At 43.4% G+C, this 17,859-nt stretch overlaps 1 protein-coding gene across 1 annotated transcript in view; it reads left to right on the top strand.

Annotated features, from left to right (window-relative positions):
- Positions 1–17,859, top strand: part of LOC142802720 (uncharacterized) — a 97,211-nt gene that overhangs the window by 78,599 nt on the left and 753 nt on the right. The gene's annotated exons all lie outside the window — the stretch shown is intronic.

Genomic DNA, 17,859 nt, shown 5'->3' with positions numbered 1-17,859 from the left:
GTATCTCTTCCTTCCTGTCACTGAAGTATTGCCAAAACCTTTGCGGTGACATTCTAAGGAAGCGGCTAAGTGTGTCACCAAAATACTTTTTTTAGAACTGGTCAGTTCTTGCTTTAACTCTGCTCGAAGTCGAAAACCTGGGCACACTTATCTGTCTGTTTCCGCAGCCTTTTCATTTTTCTTTTTTTTTGTGTGGATTATATCTTTGGTTATCCAGGGGCTCCGGTGCTTAGTCTTTTTTATGCGCATTGGGATATAGCTGTCCACACAGTGCTGTATAACTAACCTGAAGTGCTGCCACAACCCTTCTACTGTTTTAGCATCAAAATCAGTTACAAAGTCATCAAGCGCAGCCTCCAGGTAATCTTGAATGGAAACATCATCAGCGCGAGAATAATTCTTAATGCGTACAGGAATGTAGGGCTTGGAGCAATTGCAGGCTCCTACTGCGACCGTAACAACAATCATCTTGTGGTCAGAAATACCGTCTTTAACATTAACAGCATATGCACTTATTTTATCTGACATAAACACCAGATCCAACAATGACCCTGTTGTTGTCGTTATTCTTGTGTTTTCTTGCACAATTTATTTTAGGTTATGCGTTAACATAATTTCGAATAACTTTTCCACTCCCGATGAATCGATTCCAAGAGAACATGGGTTTTTCCAATCTACGTAGGGAAAGTTAAAATTGCCGGTCATTATTATTCTGGTGTCCACTTTGACATTGGCACACAAAAAGGCGCTAATTTTTTCCAGGAACTCAGGTGAGGCAGAGGGTGCGTGATACACTGCTCCGATATGTAAATAACACCATAGTAAGAAATCCTGCACCGCACTGATTCAGGAACCTCGCAATCAATCATCACAGCCGACACGGTATCTTTTACTACAATAGCAATGCTTCCACCACGTGTATCTCTGTCTTTCCTAAACATTTTATAGCTGGGAGGAATAATGCAGTCATCTGATATATTTTTTTGCAACCATGTTTCTGTGATTACAACATGTGGGCATAGTGAAAGGAGCAGAAATTCTAGTTGTGTAGTCTTGTTCACAATACTTCGCGCATTCAAGCTTAAAAGGCATAGCTATATTTGCGTAGATGAGCCCGAGCTCTTGCCTGCTCCATAAAAAGTGTCTCTCAATGGACCTGATTGATGCTGCTTTTTTTTATCAGCCGTGGGTTTCAGACTTGTAGACTGCAGACAATGCTCATTTCGACTGTGATCCCATACATACGTATCATTGTTTACGCGAAGTTTATCGTGAACAAGCTTCACCTTTGCTTTCATGGCCCTGTCGGCGGCTGTGCTTTCCCATAATTTCTTACGTACTTCTACGGTTTCTTTCGCATAGTCAGAGCTAACACGCCAAGGAGTACCCTTCAGCTTTCCTCCTTTTTTCAGCACAGTTTCCTTTTCTCGAGCGTCGTAAAACTTAAGAATAACTGCTCTACATTTCCTTGGTTGCGGTTTTTCAAGGTGATGAATTCGCTCGACTGTTTGAAGTTGTACACCCATAGTTTTTTTTTTCAAATATATTGTCCAGAATATGTTCTGTTAAATTTGACTGTTTCTACGCCAGATTTGGTCTCTGTTAATCCAAAGACTAACAAGTTATTGCGCCGACTTCTGTTCTCGTAATCAACCAGCTTTTCAGCCTGTTGTTGTACTATACTTTCCAATTTTCCTATCCTGCTGTTCATCTCGTCGAATGCATCCTCGAGACTCTGTATCCTATCTGTCTTCGCGCTCAATGCGACAATGTCACTTTTTATGTCATCCATCTTCCGATCGAATGCAGCCTGATTCTGAATAATTTCTTCTAACAACTCGTTAACCTTTGCTCCGGGATCATCTTCAACGTCCCCCTACATCAGTAACAAAAGAACCATCGACCAGCAATCAGGCAAAATGTCACAAAACTTGCGAGGGCACGGCAAGACTACCTAGAAACGGTTGTCGCTTCGATACATAGTTGTATTGTTCATAGCACGTGCCTGCAAAGGCAGTAGCGGTAGGTTAGCCATGTTCTTCATCCAGGTGCCGTGCCCTCTGAAGTGAGGGTTGCAGCGAGGCTCCTTAAGAAGGGTGTCGAGGGGTGACGTCACACTTGCGAAGCGATGATCGGAGATAGGACTGTCTGCGGTATCATTGCCATGAGGCACCCGGAAGAAAGTCAGTAATTCGTCGTTTGTTGATGCGTTAAAAAGCCACGGCAACACCTGCAAAAGCAGTAGCGGTGGGTTAGCCATGTTCTTCATCCAGGTGCCGTGCCCTCTCACTGTGCCTTCGGGGAGCGTGGCCCTAGTCGGACGGTTTATCTTATCGTGACTCTGCTATCTGATGAGCACGCAGTAATTTTTGAAGTCCTTCACTGGGGCATTTGTCATAATTATAGTATGGTTATGAGATATAAACACAAGTTATTACTATATGATTAATTGCTAGAGCCGGAAGTCACATGCGTGACCGGATAAGTGTGGTTTGCATAAACGTGGAACGCTTCCTGTCCAGAAGTTGCATTACATGTTTTTCTACTAAAACACTCAAACAAAGACTTATTTGTTGCAAATCTTAATTATAAATTCCTGGTCCTTTCAACACTTATACTACTTTTGAAGGATTCAGCAGCTCTTCTGCTGTGTGATGCAGCATGGTTGCATGCCATATGCCAAACTAGAATACCTAGTGTACTTTCAACTAGCACACTGATCAGAGAATATTCTAGAATGAATATTTGAGCTGATGACACTTTCAACGAAATGTGGATGCACCAAGTCACCTGTAAAGAATAATTTTTTACATAACGTGATAGGTTCATTCCTATAGTGCCTTCTGCAGGGTCCTTCACTATCTACCTCCGTAAGAGAAAATATTACACGTGGCGCACAAAACGCAATATGGCTTTCACGGTGCACTTCACGAGTGCATTGTGGCTGATTTCATGTATTGGACTGGTGAAAAGGGGGACAATGCGATAGTTCGTGCGACTGGTGCTATGTCTTGCCTTAGTCAACAAAGTACAAATAAAGGTGGGCTCTTTAAAGTGCAATGTTCTTGATGGTTTATCCCAGTGTGTACTACACCGCTTAAGTAAACCCGGTGCTAAAATTCTGCAGAAATAGTTCCAGTTGTTCATGTGGCCGTACAGCGGCAGGTCAATCGTAGCGAGGAGTGAACTAGGCTGCGTCGTAACTGTAAGAACAGCAAATGCCAGAGAACTTAATGCTAGCGTGAAAGAATAGTAGCTACACAACTTAAGCTAAGTTTTGCTGTCATCAAGGCTGTCTGGTGCACACCGCTTTTTCGTGTTTTTCATTTCTGTAGTTTTAAATACACATGTACCTCTCGTTACACCATGATTATGCTGGCTGAAATTACATCTTGGCACATCGAGCAGCTTTCAAACGTTCTTGATCGAGTAAGATGAAGTCAAATAAGATATGTACACATGCACGCTTGACAGCAATTGATCCACATCTCGTGTGCTTCTCAAAACTTCCAGGAGCTAACAGACATTTAAAAATAATCATTTGTGTATACTTGAAACAAATGAAGCGAAACAGCAGGTTTCACATGAAGAAACGCATGATGACTGTCGCGCCAAGTGGGGGTCGAGGTCTGTTGGAGAGCCGCAGCACCTCGGCCGTCACGACGGCGCACAGCACGAGCAAGGCGGCTGCGTAGCTCGCAAGCGGTACGACATCGTCGCGCAAGAAGGTCCACGTGAGCGCACACGCCATAAACACGTCCAGGGAGTGCTTGTACATGTTGGCCAGTCCCTCATCGCTCTCCCGTGCCTTGGACACAAAGAAAAGGTACGCGAACACGGTTTGGCTATCCACGCTCATCTCGCCCATGTTCACCTGGGCGCACAGTAAACACTGATGCTTCCAGCTGTGCTCCACCACCATATTCCCGTTTTTTGTAGGCAAAGATACATGTAATAAAAAAAAAGACAGCGTAAACCATCCGACTAGGGCCACGCTCCCCGAAGGCTCAGCAAGACCAACATGAAATGTAGAAACGCTCCTGTCTAGAGGAGACATGAAATGACCGAGAATTCCGTGGATAGTACCAATAGTGGAGCCTATGACAAATAACAGGTCATAGTTTTGGAGCACTTCATAAGCACAAAACGTGGAGGCTTAACGCACGTGCACTCAGTATCCCACCACGGCGATGTTTTACTCCGCGTTGCAAGACTGAACTTATTGGAGACGACTGGTTTTTAGATATTGTGACACATAGATTAATTGTAAGCACATTAATGGTGGAAAGAGAGGGGATGCTCTGGTCACCGGAGGGTGCAGACGTACTTCACGTCGGCTCCTGTGTCTACGAATGATTTGCAGCGACAATCACCGCGTAACCATATAAATTTGGACTCAACGGAACCGCCTCATCATCAGGAATCGGGAAATACCAACATCCAGGTGTGCAGACTTTTTTTTTCACCACTTTATGGTCACTTTTTTGCACGTCGTGCTACACAGAAAAGCGCCAGGCCCAGCCGAGCTCCACGACGCGCAGGGCGGCACTAAACGCTATGGAGCCGGTCTCGCCGGCAACTGGAGCGCCTGGCGATGACGCCAAGGCAAGTGATATCGATGTTCAAGAAGAAAATGACGAAATGCGGGACGAATCGGTAGATAAAAAGAGATAGCACACTGTCAAAAGGCGACGCCGTTGCGGCGAAGACAAATACAAGGAACGCGGCATCGATGGGGAAACCGATGGCACCAACGATGATGCTGGGAGTACGGGCAAGACAGACAGACAGACAACTTTATTGGGTCCTGAGAAACGCTACTCCTTTGGAGCAACGTCGCGGGCCGCTCCCACGCAGAAATGAGGAGCCTATATTGAGATTCTAGTAGGTGCAGAGCTAGCAATCACGCCTGCAGGCAGATTGGCTGCTTCAACACAAGACGCTCTGATATCATACCATAGCAACGGGAGGTAACTGAAAACTTGACCGCACCGCTGTTTCGTACTCCTTTTTTTTTTCTTCGTTTGCACATTTGCTTGCTGTCGGAGGTGTTCTCGGGTGTCAGCTGTGCGACTGTTGCTACAGGGCAACAGCGTAGTGCAGCAGGGCTGCTGGATGTTGTCTTCTCTTGTGTTCTGTGTAATGCGTGCGTGCTGTGTAAACTTAGGTGCAAACACGTAAATATTACGCTGAAATGAAAACGTGTGCGGGGTCAACGCACGCGTGCCAGCACAGCCGTATTCTTGGCTTGCACATATCGCGACTGTGTGATGCCGGATCAAATGAAAGACGAATTCTTCGTGGCCTTGGAGGAAGGAAGTCTGCACCAGACGGGGTGGTGAAGAATGTCAACTACCGATTGTGGACTCAGCCCACCAGTTGCCCGGCCCCAAAGGTACGTGAAAATGTGTTGTAACTAAGCCTACATTGCCTGCTCGACTTGTTTGATTATGTTCGGTTGCCGCGCACAGTACCAGTTCTTCGAAACATTCCCCATGTCTTTGATTCCTTTCTTGTCTCTTTATATATATATATATACTAGACTAGACTACGATGCTGTGGTCTGTATCGCTTTGCATTGTAACAAATGAAAGTTTACCTTACAGTGGACTCCCCAATTTTATGACACGTGACACTTGTGCGTACTGCCGAAAAAGCATGTTTTATTGTGACGGGTACAGCTACGCAAAGAACATTGGTGCCAGCAGTGTTTGTAAACTCATGTGTTTGTTGCTTCCAAAATAACAAATGATATATTTAGCGTAGGTGGTGAGAGGTGTTGTATGCACTACAATATGCTGATCCGGTCCAGGCGAGCGAAAAAAAAAGAGCTAAAAAAGCTGAACCTCATTTGAAACAGCTTTCTATTTGTCTGTGTGTTTAAAAGTCGGCACAAACTAAAGCTTTGAAAAAAAAGCATTTGTTGCTAAGATCTGCTGAGATCCCCAAACAGACCTGGAGCTCCGCTCTCGCAAATTGCCCGAGAGACCACTGCAAAACATTACTGACGCAGTCGCCAACCAGCCCATCCCAGCCCAGCCAGCACCATTGGCTGTCCCGTCTACCTACCCCGCACCTCCACCAAATGTGATGACGTTTATTGAATCAAAGAAGTCGCAACGAAAAATGGCTGTACGACAAGTCTGGCAAAGGCGGCCCAGGTTCTCGTGCAATCAGACCATGGTGGTTTTCGTTCTCTTTGGAAGGCGCATACACGTTAGTGCGTATGCTCCACTACACTTGCAATACTACGTTGCCCAAGTAGGACATACATACTAGCAGAGTCATTCAATGATACTAGGCATTACTGTGCTCTGTGCAGGTAATGCATCACAGAAGTGAAGTGTTGTGCATGTTTAGCAGTCTCGTCTAATGCGGCCATAGTTTATATAGAATAGCTGCTTCATACCTTTGAATGCTCCTGCATGAGAAATCCTACTGCGTTTTACTTTGCAACAGTGCTTGAGTGAAGGTGGAGGTAATAAGCACCAGCTGCAAGCAACACCGGTGCACTGTCAGCGCTGGCTACATTAGCATGTTAGTACACTTGCGTGAAGGTCAGTCTAGTTACCGTATACTCTAGCATTATTCCTTAGCGGGCTACATGCTGGTTAGTAAGTCGCCCTTTCTTTCAAGCGTGGTTTCCTCGTGAAATTTTTTCATCTTGAAATTAAGGTCACTTCTGGAATGGAGTTAGTTACCACACCATTACCAACACAACTTTCTCGTTGCTGCGGTAGTGATAGGGGCGCAGTAGATTACCTGTACTCTGGTAAGAATGTGACCCACATTTACATTCATCACATTTGTTTTTATATTTATTGCATGCACATCACCACAGAAAATTTAGCTAGTTGACTGATATTCTACGAGAAAGAAGATGAGGCATGCAGGCATACCTAGGTGTGTCGCGAATAGCGTGCTTTATTTGGAAGCTAGAATCATTCCACTTGATGCTAGATTTCGACAGCTTACTGTGCAAACATTTTTAAAACTTTACGATGCGCCCCTCTTCTGGTCACAGACAGTTTTCATCAAACATCCAGTTTCTTTCTTTCAGCGCCCGTGGTTTCGTTATCAAAGACCCCAAGTCATTTTTGTCGAGTCTCTGTTATCAAATCTTCACGTTTCCCTCCGGCATTTAACCCCCCAAACCTAATGCTCTGTGCTAGTTGACTTAATTTTCGATGATATTTTTCCGAAAAACGCCAAGTTACTTCCAAAGCATGTTCTGGAGGGCCTCCTTCAAGACCATCTCAGTCATTTTCCTAAATACGTAGTAATTTCGACGGACGCAACGCAAAATCTTCAGAAGGCTGGAGTAGGTATTTTTTCTCATCAGCTTAATTGGTCTTTTGTGCTCCGATTGCCTGACTTCATACCAATTTATCTCGCAGAATTCCTGGCTATTACATTGGCTCTTCGAAAACTAAATTATCAGCAATCAAAAGCTATTATTATTTCGGATGCTTTGTCTGTATGTACACATCTCACGTCCGCAAAGAAGTTTCCTCTTCTCAGGATATTTTGGTCTCTCGTACCGCATAGCTTATCAGAAGTTCAGTTTATTTGGGTCCCCGGGCATGCTGGAATTGAACTAAATGAAATTGCTGATTCGCTCGCTTCGGCATCTTTAAATTTCTCGGTGGTGCTAGTAGCTCCACAGTTTCCTTTTATTACTGCCGAACGATTCAAACGCCTGTTAATCTTAAAACTCAACGAAACGTCGCTTCTACAATCTGAAGAATTTCGGCACTTGCAATTCACATGGAACACTGCAAAATGCCTTTCCCGTCAATGTGAGGTGACCCTCACAAGCTTTTGCTGTAGAGTTCCTCTGTTAAATTTTTATCTCAACAAATCAGGATTTTCATTAACGAACCTATGTGTAATTTGCAATGAACCGGAAACAATACACCACTTTCTTCTCACATGCCACCACTTCGCCTCACTGCGCCGAATAATTCTTGAAAGACCGATTGGTATGCTCGGATTGCCAGTCAATACATCCACCCTATTATCGTTTGGAGCCAGTCAGTTGGGTGTGGGCCGCAGTGCTATTCTGTCAGCGCTACATAAATTCATTCAGGCAACCGGAAGGATACGCTGCTAGTGGTACTGCCAGATATATCCAATTCTTTCTCCCCATTCCTCACTCTTGTTAATTTGTTTTATATATTCTGGTTTATCGCATTCTTCTGAAATTTTTCACGTTTTTTCAAAGGAACTATATTATTGTTCCTATCTAATTTCTCTTTATTTTTTTTAGCAAGCGTTGTAAAAAATGATCTATTGTGAGGTATAGTGTGGCCAATCCCCCATGTGGGTATGAGCCAAGATCTCCTAGGAGACAAGACAAGACAACAGAAAGGAACAAGACAGTGAAAATGTGATGGTCAACTGAAAGGGCACACTGTGCCCTTCTAGTGAGCAACCATTTCGAAAAAATGGAGGAGAGTTAACATTTTCTTAAGGCCTCAGAGTTGTACAAAACAGTTTCTGGACATTGCGGCTGCACTTGAAAATCTGAGCTGGCAGTAATCCCCTAAATAATCGAGACTGTTGCCAAACCTTCGGTCGAAGCATTTTAATGTTGTAGACTGTATTGCCACGTTGTACCGTACGTCTTCAGTCATCTAATAGTGTGTGCATAAAGTTAACGCCAGCCTTAATGCCCAGATTATACTTCTGTGCATTTATTCGGAGGATATTATTCTAGCAAGCCAGGTGAGCGTCTGGAGGCAATCTTTAAAATTCATGTGCAAACAATCAGTGCATCTCTCAAGCATGTAATTTGGCATAAATGAATGAAATGTGCAAAGGAACGTACACAGTGAATTTTATTGAGATCCATTGGCCTAGAAAAATCGCTGGAGTTGCCTTTTAAGAGCACAGCACTACTTTCACTTTTTTGCTCAGTTAGGTGTTCATTCACACACTGCGCATTCATACTGTCAAACTGCACAAGGTCATGGCAGTTATGCCGAAGAATTTTACCCGTGTCAAAGCAGCGGTGGGCTCTTCACAGGAAAGACCCAATTCCCTAATTGACTCCACTGCCTGTTTCCACCAATTAAAAAGTTAGCTTAACCTTTAAGTAGTCATAACTCATGTATTTAGTATTCTACAATGTTTTCTACTACAGAAAGAGTAATCAGTAAGGCAGCAAGTAAATATTGAATTTCTCTAACTTTAAAGAGTTTTCAGAAACTTTTCTTGAAGCACCTTGAACACTATGTTGATTGCGTGGTACCACCAAATTTGGGGGCCCTAAAAAGCCTTTTGTAGGCTTCCTCTGTACGGAAGGACACTCAGCACAAAGTGTTGAACTTTGCAAATGTTTAGAACATATCCCAATTCACTTGCAAAGTGTGCCTAAATGTTCATTTCCGCAGATGAAAACCCTCGTTAGTGCGACTGTCACTGACGTCACTGTGTAGGAAGTATAACAAAAAGTTTTAGTGATGCGACACCACATTACAGTAACATGCAAAGAACAGTGACTGACCAACAGCTCTGATGCGCAAGGCAACAAATAGGCTAACATACTAATTTTTCTCAGCGTGTTGGGGAGGTAGCCAAACTTGCTAGTGTTTTGAAAAGTTCTTTGCATCGTCATGCGAACTTTTGAAGGCAACTTTAGTGAATTTTAATTTGTTTACACATATTGGCTTAAGCATACTGGGTTACCATGGCTGTAAATGTGAGACCAGATTGGTGGGGCCACTTTGCATCACTAAGATATATCAGGGCAGCACAAAACTGTTGTTGCAGATATCTGGCACATTCTAATAGGGCTTACAACTATCCGCCAAACTGGCTTTCGGGTTAAACGGGAGAAAAGTGAATCCGGCTTTGAAATCCGGTTGTCTGGATTTAAAAAAAACGTCAATTCTGCTTATCCGGTTTGAACGACCATGCATCCGGTTATTTGGATACGCACCGACACAATCTACATAGCTCATTAATTAATTAATTACTGACGTAATCACTAATGGTGCATGCAAAGACTTTCCATTGCTCAACTGTGCATGCACTTTCGCGCCCTGCGGATATTCATACTGTTGCGGTTAAAGTCGCAGGGTGCCTATTAGTAGGGCGATGTTGGTGGTCAGATAATAGTGGCATCGGTATCTGCACCAGTTCATGTCTTTCTTCTCTCTCAGCTCATACGCGCTGCATTTCTCGGCTCCCAGACGAAGCCCGCTGGGCGAGTATGAATCACTTGGAATGTTTAGGGTGCAACCGTTTAAGGCGAGCGACATGTACCAGCTGGGTCCGGTTTGACCGACGGCCAGCTCATGTCAGCCATGCTACCACATATGTCAAATCGTATGTCAAATCAACAATGATGAATGGGCCTCTGTACTGGGGTAAAAACTTTTCGCATAGGCCTCGTTCAGGTTGTGGCGTCCACAAACACACAAAGTCTCTTTTGCAGTTTGTGATAGACTGATGGCGGCTGTCATAACTTTCCTTCTATCGGTGTTGCGAAGCCACAGTACAAAGACGAGCAACACGCCGGGCTTCTTCGGCTAGGCAGTGCGTCTTCGAGACAGAGTAGTTGCTATGGAGGTCAAATGGTAGAATAGTATCGATGCGGCTTAACGGTGAACATGTGCAAAGGAGGTAAAAAGGACCGTAATTGGTTGTCTCGTGTTTGGCAGTGTTATACGCATAGGTAATAAAGGGAAGGACGTCATCCCAGTCCTTGTGGTCAGATGATACGTACATGGCCAGCATGTTAGTCAGAGTCCTGTTCGTACATTCTACAAGCCCATTCGTCTGAGGGTGATAAGGGAATGAATGGCGGAACTGCGAATTACACTGACGAACCAGTTCTTCAACAGCGTCTGCAAGAAACTGATGACCACGATCACTAATGATCACTCTGGGAGGGCCATGCCGAGAAATGATGAATCTAAACAAAAACATGGTCACGCACGCCGCTGTCGAGGATGGTATCGCCGCAGTTTGTCCGTAACGAGTTAGATGGTGGATGCATACTATCTTCCATCGATAGCTATTAGACGAGTGTGGAAATGGGCCCAAAAGATCGATACCAACTTGATCAAATGGTAGATGAGGAGGTGGCAATGGATGGAGAAGACCTGGCGGAGGAGTCGTAGGCTGCTTGTAGTGTTGGCATTGTTCGCAACTTGCGACATAGTGGTTGAGTGTGTCCCGCGTTTCGGGCCAGTAAAAGCGCTCTTGTGTCCTATTCAAAGTTCTGATGAACCCCAGATAACCAGCTGTCGCATCGTCGTGCATGGCTTCCAGTACGTCAAATTGTAGACTCTGTGGTACGACTAGAAAGAAGCGTTTGCCTTTACCCGAATAATTTGTCTTGTATAGAACGCCGTCAAAGACACAAAAACGGCCGGTGGCGCGAGGACGCGATGCCGCGACAATTAATGACTCCAAGCTAATATCAGCCTCTTGTTTTTCTTGAAAGTAATTAAGTCTGGGAATGTGGAAGAAATGGTGACAAGACAGTCGTCAAAACTGTCTTCTTCACACTCAGTCATCTTCAGGGGAAGGCGGGAGAGACGGTCGTCATCTGCGTGGCGGCGTCCAGACTTGAACGAAATGACGAAGTCATACTCCTGAAGTTCAAGAGCCCAATGCGCCAGTCGACCAGTCGGATCACGAAGATTCACCAGCCAGCTTAAAGCGGGATGGTAGGTAAGGATAGTGAACGGACGTCCATAGATATAAGGTCTAAATTTTTGTACCGGAAAAACAGCTGCCAAGCCGTCTTGTTCTGTTACGGTTTAGTTGCGCTCAGCTTCGTTGAAAGAGCGACTGGCATAAGCCACTACAGGCTCAGCTCCTTGATGACGCTGCACAAGTACAGCACTGATGCCGATGCCACTAGTATCCACATGCACTTTCGTAGCAAGGACGCATTGAAGTGACGCTGTATGGGTGCCGACGTTACCGGAAACTTAAGCTGGTGGGACGCATCGTTTCAAGCTGAAGTCCAGTTGAAAAAGACATCCTTTTGAAGAGGATGTTAGGGGATGCACCACGTCGGCAAACCTCGAAACAAAACGACAAAAATATGAGCATAGGCCCAAGAAGCCCCTCAATTCCTGCACCGATTTTGGCGGTTCGAAAGAGCTGACGGCCTCCATTTTTGCCAACGAGATGTCCAAGTACTAATGTCTCTGTTTAACCAAAATGACATTTCTTAGAGTTTAGGATCAAGCAGGCCTTTTGTATACAACCCAAAACAAGACTGAGCCGTCTGTTATGCTCGTTCAGTGTGCTGCCGAAATTCACCACATCATCTAGGTAGCACAAAGAAATTTCTCATTTAAGTCCTCGAAGTATTGTGCCCATAAATTGTTCAAACGTTACCGGTACATTACAAAGACCGAACGGCATAACATTAAATTCATAAAGGTTGTCAGGTGTCACAAAGGCCATTTTCTCTTTGTTATTTGGGTACATGGGTAGCGACTAGCGCTGGGTAATAATGGCGTCGGTATCTGCAGCAGTTCACGCCTTCCTCCTCTTCTCCTTTCTTGGCTCATACCCATTGCAATATCTAAGGGTATGTTTGTGAATAGCTAATCACCTTTCAAGAGGCATTATCACTAGCGACCCACGTAATGTTCCTACATTAAGACAAATGAACATTATGTGGCGATCAATAAAAGCACATATCGGACATGTACAAACGGTTGCTATGTTTCCTACAAACACGAGAATCCAAGAAAATGAGTATTTATACTAGCATTACAAAATGAAAATCCAGTTATTCGATTATCCGAATATCTCTATATTGTTAACCAAATAACCAACCAAATATCCGGTCAATCCGGTTTTCGAAATCAAATAACCGATTGGTTTAATGCTGATGACCTACATTCTAATTCTCTGCTAATGTCAATTCTCATCAGTGATGTAGCTCCGAATGCAAAGCTTCTTTAAACATTTTTCACCATGACCACTCAGGAAAAACAAAGAAACGTCCTTATAATTGTGGTTGTATGAGGTGTCACAAGATGTCGATACCATCGTCTAGTAACCGGGTACTCTGCAAAGACTTCTGCACATACTGAAATTATATATGTGCTAATATTTTTATTAGAAAAATTTTTGAATTCTGACAGTAGCCAGACAGTTGCTTTTGTGTGTGCGTGTGTGTGTAAGAGCAGAAGATGCACCACTCTGTGTGTTCCAGCTTTGTGGGCCCACATGCTCTAGCTTTCAACGCACTAATGTCACTGTCCATCTTGGCGCCCAGAAACCGCAGCTGGAAGCAGTAATTTGTGCAATAAGGTGATATCAAATTATTTAGCTAGAATATGTGAATCCTGAAGCATGCACCATGCTTCCTAGAAGAATAAGAAACATTTTCAATAAAAAACACGCAAGCCACAAATTTTATGGCAGCACCTTATTAAAAAAACTACCTAAGCGTACACAAGAAGCCAGACAGAGAAAAAGATACATTACAAGATTGCCCTGTGGTCTGTAACAAGATGCTTTACATCCAATAAATGCTTCAATGCAACTATTAGAAATCGGCTATACTCTTCATTTATTCAAGCATAGCTAACTTTTGTTCAGGTTTAAATGAAATGGAGATTTTGTACGTCTATTTTCCTTACTTTTACCAGCGGTACACAAGGATAACACAAGTAGAACTTGCCATGGTATGGTGTAGCACTTTTAAGCACAAAGACATGGGTTCGTTCAATTCTTCGAGGTGATGGTTGCATTTTGATGGAGGAAAAATCAAAAAAGGCCCACGCATTTATATTTAGGTGCATATTCAAAAACCTGCTATGATCGACATTATTCTAATAATTATGGCTATGGGTAAAATACACAATAAATTATGCCAGCTTTGGCAAAATTATAAAGTAGAAATATGGAGGACAAATCGCCTACTACACAGCAACAGTTCAATTAAGCTCTGCTCTTGATACTGTAGGGCAGCACTCTTAGTGGCTAGCCAGTCAGAGAAAAAGACGACGAGCATCGGTGGTGCGAAGCGCCTAGAACGATCAGGGGCTTTTGCCTGGCTGGCTGCCACAGCCTCTGCTATGCTTTGGCATCTCGCTTCCTTCCCAAGCAGCACACCTTCGTCCTCGCATTAAACGAGCGACGACAGCACGTTGGACGCCGTAACGTCGCTGAAGTACAGACAACCAGAATGTACACTAAATGTCTCATTTTAAAGGGACCAGGAACCAATTTTTAGGTACCTGTTTTTTTTAAGTCTAATAATGGAAACCACAGATCTAACCTGAGCCGATCATGGAACGGTAACATGCGAAATGGTAACGTGCCACAGCTTTACATATTCCATTAGTTGCTGTGAATTCAGTGTGGCTTCTCAGTGTCACTTCCTTTTATGTTGTAAGCAGAAAACACAGCAGAGGTAGGTAATAGCATACTCCCTGCAATTTCCAGCTCTGATTATGGTGCGCATGAAAGTCTATGACTACGTACTGTGAATGGAACGACTCCATAGTGTGGCATGAAAGCTTGTTGCGCAACATACTGGTTAGTATAAGAGAAAGGGGCTACTTGGTGAGCATTCATTCTGACTAGGCATGTGAGCACAAACGCAAGAACGATGTCACCATACTATTAACACTGTCTAACAACTGCAAAGGTGCACAGTGGCAAAAAAGAAAGAAGACGTGAAAACTTATTTCTGCATGAACAAGCAATAGGTCAATTTATCAATCCAGCACACATGGTAGTCTATGTACATGATAACTATTAAGGCATTTGATTTGTTTCTGTGTAGGTTAATGGACTGTTGATTCATGCATGAGCTACCACTGTTATCGATATGTCAAGTGTCAATAGTCGGATGCATTTTTCATTTCTGTATCTGTACAAAACTGCATATTCATCGAATTGCAGCATGCACTTACTCTTGACAATGTCAGGATAGGTTAGAAGGTTAGCCTTTGGATAGCATACTCTTGTATTTCGTTAAACTCCAAAAAATACAGCAGCCCATCCCCTCTACATAGAAAAGGCTGCAACTAAAAGTAAACTTATGCACCACACCTGTATGGCAATTAGTGAATTCGTCGGTGCATGTTACAAAAAGATGTCAGTTTGCTTCTCATATATCATTCTTTTTCTGCACAGCTGCACAAAATATTACCTAGCTTATTGGCAAGCTCAAAAACATCCTTAACGTCGTATCTACTTTCCATTTTATTTAGCCTGTGATATACAAAATAAATCTACGAAATGCCTACATGTTTTTTTGTTATAACATTGAAGCTGTTTATAGGTTGGCCTCAGTTTGTTCAGCCTATCAAAAAATGGGTATACTTTGTTGATAAACTTTGTTGCAGCGTGTTCAGTGTAGTTGCTGTTGACACAGTGAATGAATGAGATCGGTATCTACCTGAACTAGGTCACAGTTGAGCTTGACATAAATAATGTTGATGTTTTTGTTTGATGCTAAATTGTTCCAGGCAACGTTGATAACATCGTTTAACTTTCTTAATCATAAATGACATCTATGCTTGAAATTCTTTCATGTTGTCAGGCAATATAAAGCTGTGAACTCTGCAGTGTAATTAAATGCATAATCATAAATGCTCAAGAAGACTATAAATAGTGCCTCGTCGCGGTGGTCTAGTGGCTAAGGTACTCGGCTGCTGACCCGCAGGTCGCGGGATCAAATCCTGGCAGCGGCGGCTGCATTTCCGATGGAGGCAGAAATGTAGGCCCATGTGCTCAGATTTTGGTGCACGTTAAAGAACCCCTGGTGGTCGAAATTTCTAGAGCGCTCCACTACGGCATCTCTCATGATCATACGGTGGTTTTGAGACGTTACACCCCACATATCAATCATCATCAGACAATAAATAGTCAGTTTTGATGCTTGGTTCAACTAGAATGGCTATAACAGCACTATAGAGCTCAAGTGTTTTTGAGAAAAACCTAATTACACTATCATAGGGGTGGTTAGCTGTGCAAGATGGCTATTGCTTTATTTGTGTGTGCGTGCGTGTGAAGAGAGGGGGAGAAGAAATGTAGGAAAGCTAGGGAGGTTAAGCAGACTATGCGTCCAGTTTGCTACCCTACACATGGGGAGAGGGGAGTGAAAAAGAGAGAAGGATAGACACATGTCACATCACACACAATGCCGAGTTTCGCAGGCGGTCCCTCAATGAAGTTGCCGTCAAGTATCTCAGGAGGGCTCGTGTGGCTTTCTGTGCTGATGTGCTGCGCGACCAGGCTTCTAAGATCTTTGCTTCATTAAATGGCCGGTCATCGAGTCTATTCAAAGCACACTGGAGAGTCCGGTGATCTTCATCAAATTGGGCACAGTGGCACAAGAGATGTTTGATAGTCTCTATACAGTTGCAGCTTTCACACATGGATGAATCCGCCATGCCAATGCGATAGCTGAATGACTTAGTAAACGCAACCCCAGTTCACAGCCGGCACAGCATTGTAGCGTCACGTCGAGAAATCTTGGATGGCAGTTGTTTCTGGAGTAATGACTTCAGATTCTTAGGGCATTGATTGGAGTTAGGTGGAGAATTCCAGTGCGCAAGCGTGGCATTATGCGCGATGTAACGAAGTTCTCTAGCTGCGTCAACTCTTGACAAGGGTATTAACAATGTGGACGCTACATCGTGGGCACATCGGGCAGCGTCGTCGGCGAGGTGGTTATCACTGATGCCACAGCGGCCCGGCAACCATTCTAAAACAATGTCGTGTCCTTGATCAGCAGCGCGATGACAAATTTCATTAATACGATACACCCAGTGCTAAATAAACTAAGCATTTAGGAAGGAAGATACACAAAGAGCCGATACTTTCTCAATTTTTCAAATGAAACCATAAATATAAGTACACTGCGAACAATTTGTCCTTTGTGAAGGTTTGTCGCATTTATATTTGTTTAAATATGATCTCAAGCACCTTATTAGAGATTCCTGAGCCATTTCGAAACTTGCGTCATTCGGGAATCCCGACTCAACTCTACGTTTTCTACCAGTAAACTATACTTTGCGACTATACTTTTCTTTTTCGCACGAAAACACTAGCGATTCGCTATCAAGCGAAACCTCCGAACCGCTGAAGTGATCGAACAGCGATGCGATGACTAGTATAATGATGAACTGCGTCGTTGACAAAATATACACACATATATAAAAAGTTATTATATACACACATATATAATAGTGACACACATATATAAACGAGACCATTGCTTGCTCTTACATTTCATTCATTCATTAGAGCATGAATGTTACACACAAAAACTGAGAGAACGTTTAGATAGTATTCTTCCTTGTCTTCAATAAATGTGACAGTAGGACACAAAGCAGCTGATGAAGTTGACCTTGGTTATAATTCTTTTACACTTAGCAACCACTCACACTCTTTTTTCCACTGTCTTTCCACTTGACAATGCACATTATTTTGACGCTCTCCTCCTCCTCTTCACTGGACTCCTTGTTTCAGGCAATGTGCCAATTGAGGCATCTTGTTGGCCATTGCTGTCTTCACTATCATGTTCCACATGGCTGCCATTGTAAGCATCATTGCCAATAAATTCAGAATCATCAGAATGTGAAAGATCAGTAGCATGTTTTTGTAGGAAGGACTTGCACTTTTTCTTCAGTCAGGTGCCTTCCTGTTATCAATTCTGTGGTCATAAGACCCATACACACCGATTGGGGACAAGCAATTCGAATGCTTGTTTACTGAAATTTATAACAAAGATTATGCCTAAAAATTGATTACAACTTGACTGAATACCCTGTAGTAGTGCTGTTCAACATACTAGCTAAAAAGAAACCACAAAAACCTAGAAAAAAATATAATTGCTTCCTGCTAAGACAAAGAGGCTGA

This window comes from Rhipicephalus microplus, chromosome 3, assembly GCF_043290135.1.
Source record: "Rhipicephalus microplus isolate Deutch F79 chromosome 3, USDA_Rmic, whole genome shotgun sequence".
In the NCBI taxonomy this organism is placed as follows: domain Eukaryota; kingdom Metazoa; phylum Arthropoda; class Arachnida; order Ixodida; family Ixodidae; genus Rhipicephalus; species Rhipicephalus microplus.
Note: the sequence above shows the minus strand (reverse complement) of the source record. Positions and strands in the feature narration are given on the sequence as shown.